Below are 23596 nucleotides of genomic sequence, written 5' to 3'. Positions count from 1 at the left end.
AAAAATAATGATTCATCTGAAAGTTTTCCGAGAAAGATTTCACATATGTAATAACTGTATTGTGTACATAATACATTTTGGTGTTCAATGTGTTTTAATTTAATGTAAAAATGTTTTATTTTGAAAAATTATTTCAATTTAATAAAATTAAATTAAAACCTCAGATTTTAATTTAGAAAATCTGACTCGTATTGCATTTGATTTGTTTTATTGGTATTATTCCTTCCTTTAAATCGCTGTCCATCCAAAATAATTATAAAACTTTCCTGTATACAATCCGAATACAATTTATGCCATTGCTCCAATATGCGTCTCGGGTTTTCTATTTCTGAATATTTCTACTTTTAATCTCGGGATGGAGTAATGATGAAACGAAATTTGGCATGGTAAATTGTATATTAGGCAACGATGCTATTAAATTTTGATGGTTAAGATAGAAAGGGTTGTATGCGATATTTCAGATGGGTTCAGACAATGAAAATTTTACTCGTTGGCATTTACAATATTTTTAAAAACACTTATCTACTCTCAAAATTATGTCTTGAGTAAATAATTGTGAAACTCCCAGCTGTTATGAATTATATTTTTAAAAAAGTGTTTAATAAAATCTCATAACAGCCAATTGAGTTGCACAATTGATTGCTGGATTTGTGTGGATCGTAGGACAGCAAGATATCCATATGCCTCCAAGCCTAACTGTATTGCTGCATGTATCCAGACAAGATCTCCCCTACAGGTACAAGTTTAAATTGTATTGTTCTACAGGAAAGTCTCTCTTGATATGAAATTGTAATCATTATTATGTTTGCACTAATAAAGTTTCATTTCATTCCAACACTGCCTTCATGGTCAACAAGTGAATATCCTTATTAATGTCTGAATTATTCTAATGTTATAAAGCTTCCTGTCTTTATAAAATAATTTATTTATTATTATCTATACTTTTTTATGCTAGATTTTTGTAAAATTAGAATTGTTTATAACTATTTCTACAATAAGGTGACAAAATTAACAAATAATATGGTTATAAATAAACTGGTATTTAATGTACAAAATTAGAATGAGTTAACAATCCAATTTATATAATTGGCAAGGCCATATAAAGGATACAAGATATCTGTAGAAGTTAAAAAAAGAAAAAAAAATCACAGCATACAAAATCATTTGTAAAAATGACTTAACATCTAATTTAAAAAGATATCCAAACAAATTTTTATTTATTTAATATTTGAAAGAGTACTAATTCAACAAAGGTCATTTCTTTTTCCCAGATTTCTTTATACCACCAACTCCTGCAAAATAGGTAAAGAAATATGGTTGAAATATGCAAAAATTTGGATATTATTACAGAAATTTAAAAGTTTTAATTTCAAATTATATAAAATACAGGTCACCACTAATTTTCTGACACTTCAATTCCAAAATCTTGTTGGATTAGTGATTTTGACAGATCAGCCAAGTTCACATAACTTAAACATAAATCCTGGACCATTAATACTATTAATTGTAAGACTCGATGTCTCTAGAACAGTGTTCCGCAACCTTTTTCTACTTGCGGCACATCCACGACTCGACACGGCACACCAAAATGTTATTACCCTTAAAAATGTATGATATGATACTATTAATAGAATTACATAATGCCACTAACCTATTATTATTAAACAGACATCAACATCTGTGAGAAAAAATTATTTTACACACACATTCTTAGAATACATAATGTGTGGCTTGTAATAAAGAATAAATAAGCATCTTATTTCATCAGTTCTGCAGCAGAGAATGAAATACAAACATAAAAAACACAGCAACTGTGATACAATATATAAATAAAACTTGACAATAGAATATGTAAAAGTTCAAGTCACAACTTTTCACCTTGTGACTTGAACTTTTGCGGACACTGGTTGCAGAACACTGCTCTAGAATATATATTTTTTAACTCTATCCTGAAGGTTCTAAGAGAGCCTCTTTTTAGTAAGCCCATTATGGATTTGACTGGGCCCACAATGGGGCAGCTAGGTGGCAAGGAGCTAGTTCTGGCATACCCCAGATGGACCAGGTTCCAAAACATTCCTGGGGTTCTTCAACGTGTCTTGATTTTATCCTAAGTCCCCCAGAATGGTAGTGTGTCACCTTAGCCACTCAGCCATGCAGCCATCGTTTCTAAAGTATTATAAACTGTTAGAAACTTGAATTAAGTATATATTAAATGTACACTTAACACTACTAATGCTTGCATCTTTTTCGTAAGTACTACCAGTTAAATTAAGTAAAATAAGTTATAATCCACACAGTATAAAGGGACTAGATTGAATTGAGGGGATAAAGCAATGCAACATTGGTGATCTTCCAAAGGGAAGTGCTTACTGGGAGGACTTTTTATAGAGAACAAGCCTATATTTAGATGTTACACATATGAAGAAAACCCAGAAAATTCCACTTGGCCAATTTGTTAGTCAGATCTTATGATCAACTATTAGTGTTTGGTGGTTTTATCCACTCAACTGCTGGTATGCTACAAAATAAAGGAATCATCAATGACAACATAGTCAAATCTAAGTGAATGCACACTACAGAGAATGCCATCTGGGCATTTGATCAATGAAAAAACCTGGTAGTTGTGGGAATTAAGTTTCCTCCTTAAATTCTATCCAAATTAATAGGTGTCAGACCATCATGCTGGAAAATCAGTGTTGAGCCTGTACAGTATATAAAAATAAACAGCAAATAATTACACTTACATTAAACATATTGATATTTTGATCATGTTAACAATTAATAAGCACAATTCTAACTGAATTAGAATTATGTAACAGTTTATTGTTAAATTCTAAATATTTTTAGGATTTCAAAATGAGATTTAATAACTTTCAATGTATTATTTATTAAGCAACATTAAAACACAGTGCACATGCCAATTGATGACTGGGAGCCGTCCATAAATTACATAAGGTATTTTGGGTGGGGGTCAAGGATTCAGGGCTTAAAGCAGTCATGGCAATAAAAAAAAGTGAGAAAAGAGAGTTCACACTGAAAAAAAGCTAAAAAAGCTAATAGTGTTAAAATGAACGAAAACAGGCGTTATTAAAAAAACACACAAACGCACACATATTTTGTATCAATAACATTGCATATGATATTAGATTGATTATTAAGTGGACTGATAAGATTAAATATGAAAATAGTTAGGCTGAGTTTATACTCCAGAAAAGTGACCAGTAAGACTGCATTAAGCCAGAACAGGCCCGCATTAAGTTTTCATGTGCCCCGTACAGAATTCCCACTGTTACACAGCAAAGCAAATGGAATAGTAACATAACTACCAGAATGTGTTTCCATATAACATGCCAAATTTCAAATGCCATTTATTTCAAGGTACATTTTTTGATTTCTTCATTAAAAAAATGTAATTAAAGAAGAAAAAAAAACAACTTCTGGCAGAATCAGTGGGTTGCATGTTCATTATATAGCAGGGGTGGGCAAGCAAAAGTTCAGTGGGAGCCGAAATGTAGGTTTTGCAAAATGCATGGGAGCCGCAGTTCTGTACTTTTTTATTCTGTACTGCAGTTCTGTACCTGGATTTTATTATATAATATAGAACAAGTATTGAATTTTTTTAATAAACATATTTTCACAAAATTGTGGAAATAAAACTGTAAAAATAATAATAAAAAGCAGAAATTAACACTTTCAGCAAGAGCCACATAAAATTCAAAAAGAGCCGCATGCGGCTCTCGGAGTCTCATTTGCCCACGTCTGTTATATAGCAATACCACTAGTAATTGTGACCCAATCATTTATTTGGTAATTTTATCAATATTTTTTAAATGATTAAAAATAAAATTACAGCATTCATTACTGGTAATACTAGTCTCCAAATCTATTCCCCTGAATACAATAAAACAATTTGTTAGTCATTCGACCCACAACTGACAGAGAAGAGAGTTTATGAAAACAATGTAATTAAACATTTAGCAGTTTGTTGTCCTTCACAGTGGGGAACCGGCAGAGTCTATTACTTTCACGGGAGAAAATATACAAAGCTTTCTACTACCCTCAAGTTGAAAAATAATACAATCCCATGAAATTTAACAAATCTGACGTTAATAAGTAAATGATGAAATTATTTACAGAGAGTTGATATTTGATAAGTTTAGTTTTTTGCTCTTATAGATCAAATTACAGAAATTATAAATAAAAATCTCATTTTTTAAAAATTAAAATCATAAAATTTCGCTTACAAAAGATCGAGATGGAACGCACGCTTTTCATTTTTATAATCGCTTTGTTTTATTAGACACAGATATTATTCCTATATAGATTTATTAATTATAATAAACATACATTATGTATAAAATTACATTAAAATAACACTGTAATTAACGTCTGAAATGAAAAAGTAATTGAATCGAGTCTCGCCTCCATATTAATTAACGCGTTGTTATGGGGGGCCTAGTAGAAGCTGTAATTTTCTGGGGAGGGGCACCAGGTTAACTGGGGGGAGTGCCCACCGATGCCCGTTCCTGGCTACGCCCATGTTAACGCGCCACAGTAATTAATTGATCACGTTGCATCAAATTAAATAATTTATAAAAATTGAAATAATAAATACGTTTATAAAATAATTGGCTGTATCTGTTCGCAATGATAATGTAAAACACACTGTACTTATAGTTTAGCATTTCCGATATTTAATTTATTTTTGAATTTTAAAATATAAGAAAAACAATTTTTTAAATAAAGTTTTACGCATTTATATCTGCAACTTTAGATAATACAAAGATATAAGAATCCATCAAAAAAGTTAATTAATAATAATTAAAATCAAGAAAAAATATAAGTTTCTTTCGAGGTAAGGAAACTTGTAAAAAGTCAGGTACGCGATCACATGATGCCCGTCTCCCCACTTTGCGTAACCAAATGGTCGAGGTTGAAATAAAACCCCAGCAGAAGTAAAAACAAACATCGGCGCATGTATAGGACAATAAACTTGAACGGGAGCGAAGATGAGACATGACACCATGTAATTTATGCTAATTACTTTCTAATATTAAAAAATTAAAATCTTCAATAAATTATAATTAAATTAATTTTTTGACTGAGTTCGACTAGAAGCATATCGAAAAGCTAGATTAAAGTGAAAATAGCAGTTTTTCGACGCTAAATATTTACAAATTAATTTTTTAATTTGGTGCCGGATTGACCGCAGCTGTTCGAATGCGCACGTGCATGAAGAGTTTTATAGTTTGTCGAAATGGAAAATGAAGGACACCGTTAGAATGCAGAAAACCATGGTGCATGCCAAATATATAAGCACCCACTTAAAACCAAACTTTTGTCTTTGTCTAAAGATTGTCTCTACAGAAGTTATTAATATTTAGGATATTAGTTTAAAATCTTGTATTTCCTGGCACGAGATTCGCTCGATCTTTAATTTTACAGAGTGCTAGAAAGATACAAGCTTTGAAACGAGTGTCCTACAACGTTTTATTTAATAATAACAGTAGAAATCAAATTTATTATCGCTCAACAATTATTTTTTCGGTTTTTCTACGGTAGTCAAAAACGAGTAAATGTCATCGTTTAAGCTAAAGAATAGCAGGCGGTTGGGAAGAAGTTTGCTTAGCAACTTACTTCAGAAAGTATTGGGTTCTATACGATTTTCCGTTGCTAAAACATGAGTTTCTACTGTTAGTATTAAATAAAATCTATTTCTTTCTTTTGTCCACTGCGCTTAAATAAATACAAATGCTAAAAATAATGCTGTATAAAAATCACTCTTAACGCCGAACTAGAAGTGTACTTATGTCTTAATGCAGCGTGATTATATCGAAGCGCCGCGGAGATCGGTATTTCACAAGGATACAAGCAAGGAGAACCCACGTGCAAATTCCTACAGCATGTGCAGAGTATCAAGCTTTGGGAAGCTCCTCGTTTTGTTAGTCTATATAAATGTAGTACACTACATGTGTATACGACAGTGCCTTAACATGTCGCGCACGGTCCATAAGGCATACGGGGAAGTGCTGGTTGCTATTTCGCTCCTGAGCGCATTTACGAAAAAAAAATTTCACATGGGAAGTGAAAAAAGCTAAAAAAGTGCAGTTTTTCTCAGAAAAAGCTAAAAAAGAGAGGAGCTATGAAAAAAAGCTAAAAAAGCTAAAAAGGAGAGTCACTTTAAGCCCTGAGGATTTCTTACGATTTCTTACTCAGGGGTAGGGGGGTAATATATCTCGTCTTATGTAATATTCTTATTTTTTGATCTCGTTGAATGATGGAGTTTTAAATTTGACTTCAATTTGGTGGTTTCTATTAAGAACGCTCATTGTACCAATGCCATCTCGTGTGACATGATAGAATAACAACGCTAGCAGACTCAAGCTCTATACATTTTTTATCATAGGAGAAAGGCAGTGTGGTGGTTTCTCTCTCGTTTTGTTTTGTGTGACGTTTCTGTTTACACGTGTAGTAGCTAGTCGATCTGTCAAAGTTTTTTGCGTCCTTTTGTGAAAATTAAAATGAATATAAAAAGGAATATTATGACATTGATTAATGATAATAATAACAAAAAGATTGTTGATAATTAAAAAATAAAGTTCTTAAAATAAATTGTTAGTTCAAATTCATTAAATTTTTATATTTTTAAATTTGTTCACATAAAGTCTTTATAAATAATAGTACATATTAATTAACTAATTAATAATTATATATTTTGGGCCTAAGATTTTTAGGGTTTCATAAAAAAAGTGTGTTTTGTTAAAATCTTTTTTTTAAAATTATGCCTAAATATTACGTAAGATAGGAAAGGGGAGGGGGGATCAAAGAAAATATTACAGTTTCTTACACAGGGGTGGGTGGGGGTCTAGAATGGCCGAAATCGCTCTTACGTAATTTATGGACGACCCCCTGCCATCATTGATCCTTGTAACCAAAAATGACAGAAAAACAGATTACAAACAAAAATTTATAATCCATCAGATTTTTCGGACATTAACTGTACTGTTTTTAAGCTTAATTTATTGTTATAATTTGGAAGTAACATAAGTCGAGATAGGACGATGCAACTATATAAAAATTATAGAATAAGCAATTGAGAAAATTCAGTAATATTTGTTTATATTTCTAAAATGCAAGTTATCATATGGAAGGAAATGATCGTCATGATGCAAAAACATTGAAACCATATCTTGAAAATGTGTTAAATCATATTATTTTGCAACAGAACATTAGAGATGCAAAATCTGACAGAAATCTGGTCTAACAGGTTTCTTTTGTCTCCTTAACTTTCTGTTTTTGGGGTTTAACATAGTGTTTGCCACTTTATATTCTGCATATAATATATTTATTTTCTCTCCACTAACATTATATATATATATGATATGATATGATATTTATTAAAATCTGTTTTTGTTAAAATCTTACCCATTGGTCCTTTCTGAGATGCTTTCGCTGCAGCTTCTTTCAAAGCTTTTTGGTCTTCCTTTAGTTTTTGTTTAAACTGTGCATCTTGCTAAAAAAGAAATGTAAAATGTTATCTCATTAAATAATGCAATTTAAATCAATTATTAGTTGTATTTAACAGTATTATCAAAATTTTCATTGCATAAGTTTTTAAGCAATCAAAATACGATAACCATTTTACAAAGCAAACAAACTTTTCAGTAAAATTTCATTTCTACAATTTATTAAATATCACGAAACAATTAATAACTTCTTGAAGTAAAAATACAAAACTTTGCAAATAATTTAAATAAGATTATTCAATTTGAAATAGAACTTGAAAACAGAGGTTGCATAAATTACTTAGATATAACAATAAACAGAAGCAATACAGGAGTTACCTTTAGAAAATATGAAAAAAATAGTACTATGTCTAAGACTATAAATTACAAGTCATATTGCTCTCTTGAAATAAAAAAAGAATAATTTCATTACAGCATTAAAGGAAATCTACACATGTACTGTACAACATATAAAAGGAATAGACTAGAGGAAGAAGCTAAGTTAAAGATGATGTTTTTACTAAATGGCTATCCTAATAGAACAATAGAAAAATGGACAAGAGAATACAGAGACAAAGTTATAAAGTAAAATTTAAAGAATTAAAACATATATCTTTCCCCTATATTAAAATTTTTAGAAAGGTTTCTTTGTTGTCTCCTAAACACTATAAAGTGTAGACACTCGGACACTTGGCAATCTTCATCTTAAGTTTATTTCAGTTGAGCTTTACCAAGGAGTCTAACATGTGCGCGAGTCAATGAGTCTCGTTCAGGCCCAAAGGCACAGTGAAAGTGATAGGACACCCCAGTCGGTGTCTGTGTTGGGATTCCAGGGCCCCGAGTTCCGAGCGCACCAACGGCCCGTCCCGTCGCCACGTCGGTGGGACGGAGCGAGAACATACATGTTGGGACCCAAAAGATGGTGAACTATACCCGGGCAGGACAAGGCCAGAGAAAACTCTGGTGGAGGTCCGCAGCAATTCTGACGTGCAAATCGATCGTTAGACCTTGGTACAGGGGCGAAAGACTAATTGAACTGTCTAGTAGCTGGTTCCCTCTGAAGTTTCCCTCAGGATAGCTGGTGCTCGATCGGAATCAGTCTCATCCGGTAAAGCTCAACTGAAATAAACTTAAGATGAAGATTGCCAAGTGTCTACACTTTATAGTGTCTAGGAGACAACAATAATTATCAATATGGTTTCAAATGCATTAAAAGAAAGGTTTCTATCGAATTAGCAGTTAACTTAAAAAAATAAATTTAAAGAATTTATATTTACTGAACAAAAGAAATTGGAAAAATCAGGAGTTTTATATAAAATTCATGACGTGCAAAACAGGTCAATTATATTGGAAAATCTGGAAGAATGTTGGAAAAAAGGATAAAAGAATACAATGCATCTATAAGGTTAAAAAATACCCAATTACCTTGGTTTATATATTGTAGTGAAAATAATTATAAAATCAATAAAAATAATATTAAAATTCTTTTTCTAGAAAAGATATATATTTAAGAAAATTTAAAGAACATATAAAAATAATGATAATTTAATTAATTTGAATAGCAGGATGTTAATAGATGAAGTCATATATAAGAATAAAAGGATATTACGCAATACAGGACGATTGTTCCTGTGACTGATTTCGACGAATATGAATTATTGGTGTGGGCTCTATCATAGATTGTACCTGATGTAAAATTTTGCACAAACTATTGTAAGTTATTTATTAATTTTATATCTTTGTTATCAAAACTTTTAACTGTAAATTTACAAAACAATTTTTTATGTTTTGTCAACTGAGAAGGGATTGGCAAAAATGCTCGATCTGAAATTCATATAAATCTGTAAATTAATTGTTTCTGAGTAATTTTTGAACTCGGGTGAACATCAGATTTGAAGAACATAACAATTGGTTTGTTCATCCAAAAACCCCTTTCAGGTGGTTAGATAAGTTTCTAAAATGATGTTGTAGAGTATCCATGATATCAAAGTCAGTGCCAGAAAAGAACTCATTTGAGGGATAAAGTTGATTGTCAATTTAAGAAGTTTTTTGATTCATCCTTTGTCCAATATATCTAGAATCCTTTAATGATGTGGAAGGCATTAATATGAGTATACCTTGTTGCCCAATTCATACAAAGTTGCAATGTAGTATCTTTCAATTTTTGCCACATCAGTAGGAATTGTCCAAGCAATTGTTTTCAAAAGCACTGAAAGTTGTCATACCAACTAAAAATACATTTTTAAGTTCCTTGGATAATTCAATGTGGAACTAGTATATCTTTATTATTGGTGTATTCCTGATTTTATTATGCATTGTTTATTATTTTCTTTTTAATGCTGAACTGCATACCTCTTAAATATGCATGGACAACAATGGTCTACTACTGAATATAATTACAAATCAAAATCTAAATCCCTTGGTTAGTTTCATTTGATGGAATGTGGCAATACAACACAAGTGATCTACTAAAGAAAATGTTTCTACGGGAAACCGGCCTGTATTTATACGTTAGACACGTGAAGAAAACCCAAAAATTGAATGCAGCCAGCCCATCAGCAAGGCATGAACCTAAGACAATCTACCAATGTTCATTGGCTGAAATGATTATTTATAATGTGAATCTGATAGAAAATTGACATTCTTGGATAGGTACAGTAATTTGGATTCTCAACAACAAAATAAAAGCAAGCAACAACAACATAAATTTTGAGATGATGATTTAAATGAAAACAGAAATTGCATAATGTCACTATCAACTAACAATCAGAATAGTTTGGCTTCTTAACAATAGTTTAGTAAAAGAAAAATTAGCAATACACAGTAGCTATTAATAACAACAGTTTATTTTATATCATTGTTAAGAAAATGTTTAAAAATTATTGAATGAATGTGAATCATAAAAAAAGAAATTCAAAACCTTCAATATCAAAAAAGAATGTTTGGTTTTGATCCTTTATGACCGTGGCACCCAACCCATAGCTTGTGAACATGTTGCTTGTGTACCATTTTAATGTAGCTCGCTGCTTGAGATTCATCGTGATTATTAAAAATAAAATAGTTTTAAGAATCATATATATATATTAATTTATAATTCTTAAACATATGTTAAATTTTTATTATGACCCAACAGCCACTAATAAAAATTTATATATATAAATATTTATAATAATATAAATATCCAGGAGAGCTTAACAATCGGCTAGCCTTGAAAGATGCACACTTGACACCTCCCACCTCTCTCCTTCCCCTTAATGCAGTGAGTTATCGTACATACACTGCTCTCGCAGCCAATATTTTTTAAATAGTGGTTGTATGTTTTTCAGGCCTCGATGAAGGTCGAAAACGTTCGGAAGTTTTGTTTAGTTCAATACTGGTAAAAAAGATTTTGTTTGTCACAGTTCATTTAAATTCTTAATTCACTCGAGATAGACTAAAGGTTTGACACTGCATCTCTATGATATATATATATATATATATAAGAATCATTAAAATCAAAGAAACTTAGATAACATTCCATGTTATTTGTACAATAATTTTGAAATACTAACAAAATTATGTACATTTTAAAAATAAATTTGAAATTTAAACTGTAAGGTTTTTAATTTACCTCATCCTCGTCAGTTCTTTCTTTCTTGCCTTGTTTTAATGGTTTCTTTTTTCCTCCTGAACAAAAATGATATACATTTAAAAAAAATCATAATTTAATCGTATAATTATAAAAATTCTTTTATGTAATTCTGAAAAAATATTTTCACTTATAATTTATAAAATTAATCATACTATTTTCAATTTGTAGCACAACATAATTACATTGTGTAAAAAAATCTAATTTGACTCAGTTTTGTTCATTTTAGGAAGAGTGGGCCTTAATGTGCAAGCCAGCATAAGAGATTCAAGTCTGAATTCAAATTCTTCACAAAGATCTGAATTTTGATTTGAATTGAATCTTAAAGATCTTTTAGTAAACAACCATTTAGTTGACTAAAGTATATATTATGTAGATTTAAAAGCCTGCTTATTATAAGTAAATATAAATATGAGAAATTTGTCAATCACCAACAGAATACTGGATGAATGTACTGAAATAACCACAGAAATCATCAAAAATCAGCAATAAACAAGAATAGAATACAGATTTAAACTAGAACAAACAAAAATGTTGTAGAACTAGGTGCATCTGTTGTGGAAGGCGTAACAAGAAATAAATAAACTAAACGAAAAATAACAAATTTTATGAAAGTTAATAGATTATTCATAGGAAGACATAAAAAGATTATTTCTTGTTATGCTTTCCTATATCTTCTGCATCAGACATATGCCTGGCTCTTTGCCCATAATGGTTTTTTGTTCTTTCTAATTTAAATCTGTATTCTGTTCAATTTTAGAAACCTGATGGCAACTTAAAAACAATGGAAAACATTTGTTTTTGCATTAAATTTCTTGTTTATTGCTGGTGTTTGGTAATTTATGTGGTTATTTTATGAAAAATTTGTTAAGCTACATAAAAATTTTAACACAAACAAGCAATTATTTATTGTGACATAATCATAATGCTGGGCTGCAATTTTTAATCATATTTTTAGTTTATTTAATTTAAAATATATTCTTTCCACCTCAATTTAGTAATGGCATGCCCCTGTACATCATACTTTCCTGCTAGCAATAAAGTTGTGCTGGTCATTAACTCCTTTCAGGGAGAAATTTTTTAATTGAAATAACATAATAGACTTCCAGTACAAACCGGAAGTTTGTATATAGTTAATTGGTGCTTCCTGCCCCTAAGCTTTCTCTATTTGATCTCGACGTTCATCTATCTGATTCCATTCTCAAGATTAAGGAAGGACAGACAGGCAGACAGACACACAATGGGAATTTACACAATGGGAATTTACAGGTTGTGAGACTCTGCACTATGTAATTTATTTACATAACTAAATCATAACATAACATCTTGACAATAAAATTTTGTCAGATAACTTTCAACTTTCACACCTGGGAGTAAATCGTGTGTTAAGTTCTCAGCAGTGAAAGCAACTTCCAACCCACTGTCTTGATTTCATCAGTTCAATATAGCAAGTAACTGAAAGTTTAGGCAGTCATCACCAGTTCCTCGATTGATAATCTGTGCTCCAAAACGAATTACCCTATCGACTCGAACCCGAAACATTTGTGCCTCCAAATTGGAATAACTTTGTCATCAACCCAAAATAATTCTAGAATCTACTCCCAGAATACATCTTATCCAGAACTGTTCTAACATGCAAACGTTCGGATTTATTCAACCTTTCCAAGGAATAGACCAAATCCTCTCCGGCATCAAGTCTACAACCAGATCCTTCAACTACAGGTATTTATCGTCACGCAAACCTTGTGTAAACGCTCTCTCTCGAGAAACGCAGAGGTATATAGATCTATTTTAGTTTGATTTATTATAACTCGTCTAACAATTTAAAATGTATAAAATGTATTCCCCTTTAAAATAAATGGTTGTTTTGTTAACCTAGTCTCTGCATGAGTCACTTCCTGCTCGCTATCTCGCAGTCTCCATCCCAAATCCGATCACTCGCGCACACAGCCGCTTGCGTGACCTACTTTCTAATCCAAACCAATTAGCCATTGAGACTTTCGTGTTGAACGAGACACGGTGTTGTAAGTCCTGATAAGGCATCAAAGAGGTGCCAACTGTCCGGTCACATAGGTCTACAATTTTTTCAAATTGAAGCCCAATGAATCAATTCGCTGATTATGAATTAAATACTCACTCCAATTTTAATGTTAAATACACAGTGTTTGTGAAAGTAAGATGTCTGTAAAGTAAAAACTGTATAATATATTTAAACTTTAAAATATTATGTTTAACAGAATATTAATTGAATAAGATAAGACACTTCTCCAAAATATAAGAAGATATTTAATGAATTTCTCCTGCTTCTTTCCCCAATAATTATCTTCTTGCACTCCAGAACATCATTGACAGAATATTTGTTTCGTAAAAAATAAGTTAAAAGCTATCTTTCTATCATTTAGTTTACATACCGCATTCAAGTAAGATTAACAAATGTCAATATTCTGAAAAGTTAGTTTTTAAATTTGAAAATTTCAAACATTTGAAGGCTTCAGATTCGAAAATTTAACTACAGTAGAGCATCGATTATCCGACTTAATTGGGGACTGGCGTTGGTCGGATAACTGAAAAGTATGAAAAAATACATTATTAGTATAGTGTATTAGGCCTGGTTTAAATACTAGCCTCCCTTTCACGGTCGAGCCAGTGCTGCCAGCTAAAACATGCAAAAATTTAACAAAAATAATATTAATAAGTAATAATTATTAATAAGTAATAATAATAAGTAGCCAAGACATAACCAAATATTGTAGCGCCACATCACTAGCAGACATTTGAATTTGCCGACTAGAACGTGGTCGGTTAATCGGGGGTCGGATAATCGATGCTCTACTGTATTTAGAAGAATATTGATTTTAAATTTGTTCTAATTTATATACTCTACACTACATTCTAAATTTGAAATTTTAAACTGAGAATAGTCAGATTTTGACTGAAAATTTCTTTAATAAAAAGATGACTTCCTGAAATTAGCAGATTTAAGGTTATTCACAAAGATGGTGGCAAATTTTATAACCTCGTTTCATATTTCTAAATATATTTCATTATTTATTTTTACTCTTTTAATTATATCATCATATTTCACAAATACACCTATAACTAAAATCGGTCTCAGTTCTATCCCCTGTTTATGTGTTTTGGCATAGGCAAAGAGTCTCGGAACCATTGGTGAGGCCACGGTCGTGTTGTCCAGCTGTAATTTCCTTGCCAAGCCAGTACGAGTAAACCTGTGGACCCTCGATTGGGTCTTATCGACGAAGCCTTTCCCTATTTCCTCACATTCTGTGTCTCTTATATATTTCTGCAGAATGGCAGTGTAGGAGTTTCTCTTCATCAAAACTAGAGCCCTATTCTTGTCAGCCCTCAAGAAGACTATGTTATTTTCCCGTAGCCACTTCCTGCTTTTCCTTAAAGCGTTCAGGTATTCGGCCTCCTTACCATGCTTTTTTAGGTTATAGCACCTCATCCAGAAGTGTGCCTTCCATCTGAAGTATTCTTTTCGGGTCTCGCTCAGGTTTCGAATGAGGTCTTCAACTCCAGGCATGACAGCTTCCGGTGTTAGTTTGTAGGATCCCGGCACAAACATAGGGCCTTTCCTAAGTATTGTTTTAATACATTCCAGAGGATTGATTCCATCATAACATATTATCGGGGCTTGCATTCTTTCTTTATCCGCAGGTCTCTGGGATCTGAGGATCCAGCGTAGTTTCCTCCTGTAGCGAGATTTTAGCTTCTCTGCAAGCTTCTCTTGGAAAAACATAGCTCTGCCGTTAGCCTCCACTAAGGTATCGTAGTCTAGCGTGTATAGCCGGTCCTCAATTCTAACAAGGCTATTAAGTTTTGAATACCACATGCGCACTGCTCTAATCGCTTTCCGTAGGCACACAAAACGCAGCTTCGGTAGTAAAGATTCACATCCCGGGGGTAATTTGATACGAAAGATAGACATAGGGTACACATGTTGTTCTCTGCACTCGTTTAGGAAATCCAACTTTGCCTTGATCCTCGTAAGAGATAGGACCAGTTTTCCAGGTACCTTGTTGCCGATTAATCTCCCGAGCCGCATCAGGCTGGTTTACAGGGTTGCACTCTTGATCTTCTGCTATACTCAGTATAAGCTTCTTGCTATAGCCATGGTTCTCAGCTATTTCTGCTACCCTCTCCATCTCCTTCTGCTTATCCCTCTCTCTATTACAGTGCGTGTGGGCTCTTCTAGTAAGGGCCCTAAAGGCCGCCAGTTTGTAGCTATACGGATCATTGGAGTCGGCTGGGATGTATATCGGGATGGCGTTCGGTTTTCGGTATACATTAGTGTCGTAACTTCCATCGCTAAAGGTAATATTAATGTCTAAAAAATGAGCCGCTTTGTCGCTCATTTGTTCTAACTCGATCAAAAGACCGTATGGGTTGTTGCTCGGGAGATTAATCGGCAACAAGGTACGCCTCCCCGCCTGGTTGTTATTACGTATGAACGGCATCTACACTCCTTATACCGTGAGATCAGTGCATACACTAACACAAAAATAGCCTATAAGCGGAAACCAGACGTCTTCTCCCTGCTTAGGAACGGGAAGGATCCGGTGGACGTTGAAAGGGCGCCGGGGGTATATAGAATTCCACTTCGAGACCATAGATTCGGTAGGGATCTAGTGTATATCGGCTCCACAAAAAGATCCCTCGGCCAACGCATCCGTGAGCATAAAGCAGATATCGAGAAGAAAAAGACCAATACGGCCTTAGCTGTTTATGCTAGTGAAAACGGCATTACGCCGGGACTGCAGCGCGCGACCCTGATAAGGAGAACCAGGCAAGCACAACACCTTAAGTATTTGGAAGCGCTGGAGATCTTTAAAGCGGATTCCCAGGGCCTCTCTATCAACTTTAAAGACGAAATACAACTTTCGAAGGCGTGGCAAGCGATGTACGACCCGGCATTGTAACCGCGCATGCGCGACGATGTTTGTTCATAATACACATCTGGAGTGGGGGTTGGAATGTATCCGTTACGTGATGTTAGTTCGTACGGTCACTCTCTGCTTAAATCCCACCTGAAGAAGGTCCTGAGGGACCGAAAACGTTTGTGGATAAATAAATATATTTGCGAAGCTAATTAAGGTTATTAGAGTGGACTTATTTGCTCTTGCTTCGTTTTCTTACGATGGATTTTATTGGAACAGCTAAACCAGCTAAAGTATACGGAAAACTGGTCCTATCTCTTACGAGGATCAAGGCAAAGTTGGATTTCCTAAACGAGTGCAGAGAACAACATGTGTACCCTATGTCTATCTTTCGTATCAAATTACCCCCGGGATGTGAATCTTTACTACCGAAGCTGCGTTTTGTGTGCTTACGGAAAGCGATTAGAGCAGTGCGCAGACTGTGGTATTCAAAACTTAATAGCCTTGTTAGAATTGAGGACCGGCTATACACGCTAGACTACGATACCTTAGTGGAGGCTAACGGCAGAGCTATGTTTTTCCAAGAGAGGCTTGCAGAGAAGTTAAAATCTCGCTACAGGAGGAAACTACGCTGGATCTTCAGATCCCAGAGACCTGCGGATAAAGAAAGAATGCAAGCCCCGATAATATGTTATGATGGAATCAATCCTCTGGAATGTATTAAAACAATACTTAGGAAAGGCCCTATGTTTGTGCCGGGATCCTACAAACTAACACCGGAAGCTGTCATGCCTGGAGTTGAAGACCTCATTCGAAACCTGAGCGAGACCCGAAAAGAATACTTCAGATGGAAGGCACACTTCTGGATGAGGTGCTATAACCTAAAAAAGCATGGTAAGGAGGCCGAATACCTGAACGCTTTAAGGAAAAGCAGGAAGTGGCTACGGGAAAATAACATAGTCTTCTTGAGGGCTGACAAGAATAGGGCTCTAGTTTTGATGAAGAGAAACTCCTACACCGCCATTCTGCAGAAATATATAAGAGACACAGAATGTGAGGAAATAGGGAAAGACTTCGTCGATAAGACCCAATCGAGGGTCCACAGGTTTACTCGTACTGGCTTGGCAAGGAAATTACAGCTGGACAACACGACCGTGGCCTCACCAATGGTTCCGAGACTCTTTGCCTATGCCAAAACACATAAACAGGGGATAGAACTGAGACCGATTTTAGATAAAGCCAACGCACCCGCCAGAATGATAGAACGTAATACACCTATAACTGGTAATCTATCCTAATTTTCCTTCTTTCTTTCAAACATTCCATTTTCCTCGTGTTTATTTTCTTTTTTTAAAAAGTATTTTACAACAACTATTTTTGAATCTCATTACATATTATATATATACATGCACATGCATACATACATTTATAATATGTATTATATATTAATGTTTGAAATAAGGCATTCGTGTGTGTTGGAGTTGAGTTATGAATAAATACCTCCTGAAGATGTTAGTACAGTATATAAGTACTCAGAATTAAATAATAGAATTATAAATTGTTTGGACTATGAGAAAGTCAGTTTGGTTCATTACAATTATTGAAGTTTAGAGTCGGGATTTGCAAGATGAGTAAAGTTACCAAAAGTTTTTTCATAATTGATATATTGCCCTTTCACTCTGAAGTGCTCTTTTATTAATCTACACTAATTATTGTATGAGGATATTTAGAATATTAGGATAGTATATGTGGAGGAAAAAAAGGAAGTCAAACTATAGACTATAAACAAATGCATATACAATCAATCTTTTATATTGTATTTGGTATATACAATTGTCAAAATGTGTAGAATTCTCAAGTACTCAAACTTGTTCTAGTTATATTTTTTCACATGAAACCTTTATTCTGGCAATCTTAATTTAATGCTAATGTTTTCAACATTTATTTAAATCTCATCCTCAGGCTGAAGATCACTTTTGAACTTTCTAATGAAAAGGAATAAGTTAAATTGAAATATAAATTTAACAAATTTAGAATGTTATTGGATTTGCACTCAATTTTACTTTCATTTTAGATCTTTAAATTACATGAGTCTATAAGGTTTTTGAGCAAAAGTGGATCCTAATACAAATTACAAAAGTTGAAATTACTGTAATTATCTTTTAATAGTACAGTGGAACTTCGCTTAACGAGCATCTCACATAATGATCAAAGCAAATTGTGAAAAAACGACTCGCTTAACGAGTGACAAGGAGAAGGGAAGTCGCGGATTGTGCGCATGCTCCATCAGTCTGTGTTTAGCACTCGTTCCACTAGCATCTTAGTGTCGCTTGTGATTGCACATTTTTCCGAACTTGTGTTCACACATATTACGTATAAGCATCAACAACCATAGCCCATTATATCATAAACATGCCAAACGATATGCCAAATTCCTGGGCTAGTAAAAGCTATAATTAAATATTAGAAATTGAATGATTTGACTAGAGGTAGGCAGTTATGCTGCCATCTCATATTAAATTTAATGACCAATTCCTAATTAAATTTTAGAAATGTCTAAATTAAAAATTATTTATTTATAATCATTAAACTTAATACAAGATGGAAGCATAACTGCCTACCTCTAGTCAAGTTAATTAATTTCTAATATTTAATTATAGCTTTAACATAGCCCAAGAATTTGGCATATTGTTTGGTATGTTTATCAGACATTATCTGTGATTTTTTGTTTTCTGCAAATCGAATTTGCATTCCAGGTTGGATCATTCCACACTAGAAGAAAAGATAATGACAATTCACACTCCTTCACAATGTATATTGTACAATTTTCTTTGAATAAACATTATACATAAAATATTCGAGTATCTTTTCCAGCATGGAACACATTATCGTATTTTACATTAATTTATATGGGAAAAATTGTTTCGCATTATGAGTAAGATTCTGAATGAATTATGCTCATTAAGCTAGGTTACACTGTATTTGTCATTATCTGTATTAGAAGCAACTTTTGCACAAAAACCTTATAGACTCATGTAATTTAAAGATCTAAAATGAAAGTTAAATTGAGTGCAAATCCAATAATTTAATCCAATAACATTCTAAAATTTTTATTTCAATTTAACTTATTCCTTTTCATTAGAAAGTGATCTTTGGCCTGAGGATGACATTTAAATGTGTACTATATATTCATTTTACCAAAATAATGTTATATGTAGTTTTAAAAAATAATCTCCGATTTCTTTTGTTTTTGATTAGAACATTTAGCAAAACACAAAGTTAGTTTGGATTAAGTGGTGTTAAGATTAACAAGTCCACTATATACAGTGTAAATGTTATAAGCTTATGTGTTTAAATCAGTGATTGCCAACTTTTTTGGACCTAAGTCACACTTACATATAGTCATGTGGAAATTGCAGCATACTTTATTATTAATTATTATTGAACTGACCGACAGGTCAATCATGGAATTCTATCTAATACTTTTTCTATGATGGTTTATTGGTATAAACTTTGAAACATAATAGACAACACACACAAGTACATTTTGTTAATTTGTTTTCTTACAAATTGTAAAATTTGTCACAAATCTTTTTTATTCATCTGGATACTTCAATGGATTCTTCATAACATACCAGTTGGGAACCACTGGTTTAAATGTTAAAGAAAAACCTAGTTGATAACAGTTTCAGAAATGCAAAAAACAGCTATTATTTATAAAGTGTTCTGTTGTTTTCATCAAATGTTTAGTAAACTTTAAGTGTGTCTTTATTTTCTATTAATGCTGTGCTGTTAATAACCTTTTTAAATGTTAACAAAAAGTTCAGTAAGTTGCTTAAAGAATTTTCTGCTTACATCATTAAAACAATATTAAGTTAAGATTTCTAAATTACATTATATTTCATAATTTTATTCTGATAATTCTATTCTCATCTTTTGCCCATCTCTTTATGTGTAATTTGTCTTTCAACCATTAAATCTAAGTGCTGTCATGCCACAGCCTTGCACTGCAACTCATATCAAAAACTGTAGTGTTTCTTGATAAAAGTACACAGCACATGTAAATTTAATAACTTCACAATTTAGGCCTATTTCTCTCTAACTAGGATGAGTTATCATTACAGCAAGAATGTAGCTCTAGCAAATTACGGGATGGTCTTATAGAGCAGGGGTGGCCAACAAGTCAATCGCGATCGACCGGTCGATCGCCAAGCCAATTTTGGTCGATCGCTAGCGATGTCTTGACTTAATGTATTATATTTGTAACCAAACGCAACTGTATGCATGCAGTTATGACTAGACTCACAAGCAGTGAGTGCACTTCGTACTGAAACAGTGTATAAACATAGTATGTATTTCACACTCCCCCCTCCCCACTTAGACTATGCCTATGACAACAAGTCGATCGCAACACACTTTTACGATAAAAAGTAGATCTTATGTGCACAAAAGTTGGCCACCCCTGTTATAGAGGGTTTGGGGATTACAGAGTACTCCAGGGAATGAGTGTCTAGGATCTGCCCCTGAAAAATTTTTGAAATATAATGTATCAGTACATACAAAACAGTATTAAAATGTTTGATATTTAAACATTATATAATTATCTAAAAAACTAGCTGACCCGGCCACGCGTTGTTGTGGCTCAAAATGTATGTATTATAAATGTATAACACTTCCCCCGTGGAGGGAATTTCAAAAAATCCCTTCTTAGTGTACATTCTCTTGACGTACCCTATTAAAACGCAATCAAAAACGCGTCTAAAATAGTATAATAAAAGCCGAGTTCTTCACAGTAAGCCTTAATCCCGTCACTTTTCCCGCTGGGGAATATCGAAAAATCCCTTTTTAGTGTATATTCTGTTGACGTAACCTATTAAAAAGCAATTAAAAACGCAAAAAACCGCACGTAAAATAGTATAATAGAAGCCGAGTTCTTCACGGTAAGCCTTAATCCCGTCCATCTCCCCCCACTGGGGGGAATTTCGACATGTATATTATATAAAAACACGTGCGTATTCGAATGCAACGTTGTGTCAAAATTTCAAAGGAATCGGTAGGAACAAACGAACGTTATATTTTATTTATATAGATAGATAGAAAATGATCTGCTTCAGTCCATTCTCACAGAAAAGCAAACTTAGGTCGTCGGAAGTTAGCGCCATCTGTTGGACATAAAAGCCTTAATTCATATATAAATATATTTTTGAAAGGGGGGAAATGGTGTAGGGGTATGAAAAATAGATAGTAGCCGATTCTCAGACCTACTGAATATGCATATAAAATTTGGTAAAAATCGGTAAAGCCGTTTCGGAGGAGTACGGTAACTAACATTGTGACACGAGAATTTTATATATAAGATATAAATAATCAAACAGAATTTTGTCATTTGAAACAATGGACAGGGATAGAACAATCATTTGGAACAGTACACATATATATGATGAATTTATCTTTTTCCCAGATTAGTCTTTGATGAATTTTTCATTGAACAACATGCCTTTTATTTGGTTTGATGCTAACTTTACTTCTGGGGATATAACTCACTTCATGCAAAATTCTCTGTTAAAAAAATACAAGCAACTTTAACTCGTACTGCACCGCATGCAGTATTCTTGTTCAGTGACTGCATTACATTAATGTTGGATCTTTGCCAACAAAACTTTATTTAATTGTTTACTCTTAAAATCATGACATACATGACAATCCATTGTATCCTAAATACCATAGTAGATACACCCATAAGGTAGTATGATTTATTTTTAATATTTTTATCTCACATAGTCTGTTACAAAAACATTGAGTTTTATACTTTAGTGATAAAATTAATCTCTTTAATTTCTTTATAAATACAATATTTGCTCATAAAGTAAATATATAATAAATAGTTAATATGCACAATACATTTTTCAGTGTGCAAGGCACTGAATCTATGAGCAAGTGCAAATAATTTAAATTAAATCTATCCAATTGTTTCTATTGCTCTGTTTTGGTTAAAATCAATTCACAGAGTTTCTGCTTAACCACTCTCCATACATTGTCTATGAGGATGATGTCTGGTGAGCTGCAGACAACAAGATGACATCTAATCCATCCTTCAAACTAAACTAGTTGCAGTTGAAATTTGAAGTGCGGTTTCATCATCTCAAATCCATTTCTTCACTTGCTTGATGATTGCTGGACTTGTGTATGTCAATCGAACCAACAAATTACACTCCAAAACTGGAATATCTTACATAAACACAGATACAGATCTAAAACCAGCACAAATTAACTCAAAATAGTACTTTTACTAACATGTGTTTCTATGTTTATTTAAGATATTCCAGTTTTGGAGCTTAATTGACAGAAGATGGGTTTGTCAGCCAATTCCTATCATAAACATGTTCCAACGTATTATACCCGAGGATGTCGGACAGACAAAAACGTTTGTAAAGTACTATTTTGAGTTAATTTGTGCTGGTTTTAATTGAACCGATTCCTCGGAAGAAGTTATTCCTTTTTCAATGGTACTAGAGTACTTTTTCAGTTATCCAATTCTGTTGACATTATTATTTTTCATTCCACCAGCAAATGAATAAAACGACAAAAATTTTGCTGACTCATCAAAAGTATATTACATACCTTATAAATAGAGGGCAATTTATTTTAATTTCAGTTCACAGTTAAAAAAATTATTACAGTTTTGCTTAAATGTATCAGTGGCTCAATTTGTTTGTAACAGATTGCATTTTACACTTAATATAAAGTTACTTATATATTCTAAGGTAGTATAGTTCAGTGTTACTGTAAAGGTTTTAACTCGCTTAGTATCTTCACTTCAACCTTTACCATTTGACAACTGGACGGCCAAGTGGCTAAGGTAGCCTATCGGCATAGGAGATCCAGGATTGAATCTCGACAGGTCAAAAAATACCAGGAATTTTTTGGGGATTAGTCCGTCTACGTACGTCGGGCCCCATCTCTCGCCACCCCATTGCGAGCCCGACCGAGCCCACGATGGGCTTCCTAAAAAGAGGCTCTCTTAGCGCCCGTAGAGCGGAGTTAAAAGTAAACCATTTTATTGACACTCTTCAGACTTTTATAGCATGTTTTAAGTTATTTACAGTACTGCATAGAATAAATAATTACTTATTGTGATTTTGTCACAATGCCAGGCTGCAATTTTTAATCATATTCTCATTTCACAATAAGCTTTCCATATATGGTCTCAGTTTCGACGTATCTAACTCCATTCTTGAAAAACTTTTGAACTGAAATCACGTGATTTCTGGTCCACACTAAAAATCTGTATATAGTTAATGTTAATGTATATAATACTCTGATTTACTAAAATAATTTAAAATTCCCACTAGATTCTGTTAAAAAATAAATAAATAAATATCTAAAAGAATATCAATGATATATCAACGATATAATTAATTACCTTGCCTTCCGGACATTTTTTATTCAAGAAAATATAGAATCTGCTTCTCACACGTCTAAACTAAAAAACAGAAGAAGCACGTCGTGAAGCACGCAGACATAAGGAATGAAGCGACCTCTAAGCAATTTATATATTTTATTTT

At 33.0% G+C, this 23596-nt stretch overlaps 1 long non-coding RNA gene across 1 annotated transcript; it reads right to left on the bottom strand.

Moving 5' to 3' along the window:
- Positions 1 to 1019: 1019 nt before the first annotated feature.
- Positions 1020 to 23585, bottom strand: LOC136981598 (uncharacterized). The gene is made up of 4 exons (XR_010881746.1): positions 23455 to 23585; positions 11116 to 11171; positions 7426 to 7513; positions 1020 to 1292 (listed from the first exon to the last, which is right to left on the bottom strand). It is a non-coding gene; the product is annotated as an uncharacterized lncRNA (long non-coding RNA).
- Between the last annotated feature and the right edge of the window lie 11 nt (positions 23586 to 23596).

Source organism: Centruroides vittatus, unplaced genomic scaffold (genome assembly GCF_030686945.1).
Source record: "Centruroides vittatus isolate TY-2023 unplaced genomic scaffold, ASM3068694v2 contig_784, whole genome shotgun sequence".
Classification (NCBI taxonomy): Eukaryota; Metazoa; Arthropoda; class Arachnida; order Scorpiones; family Buthidae; genus Centruroides; species Centruroides vittatus.
The sequence above is the reverse complement of the archived record's forward strand: the minus strand, read 5'-3'. Positions and strand labels throughout refer to the sequence as shown.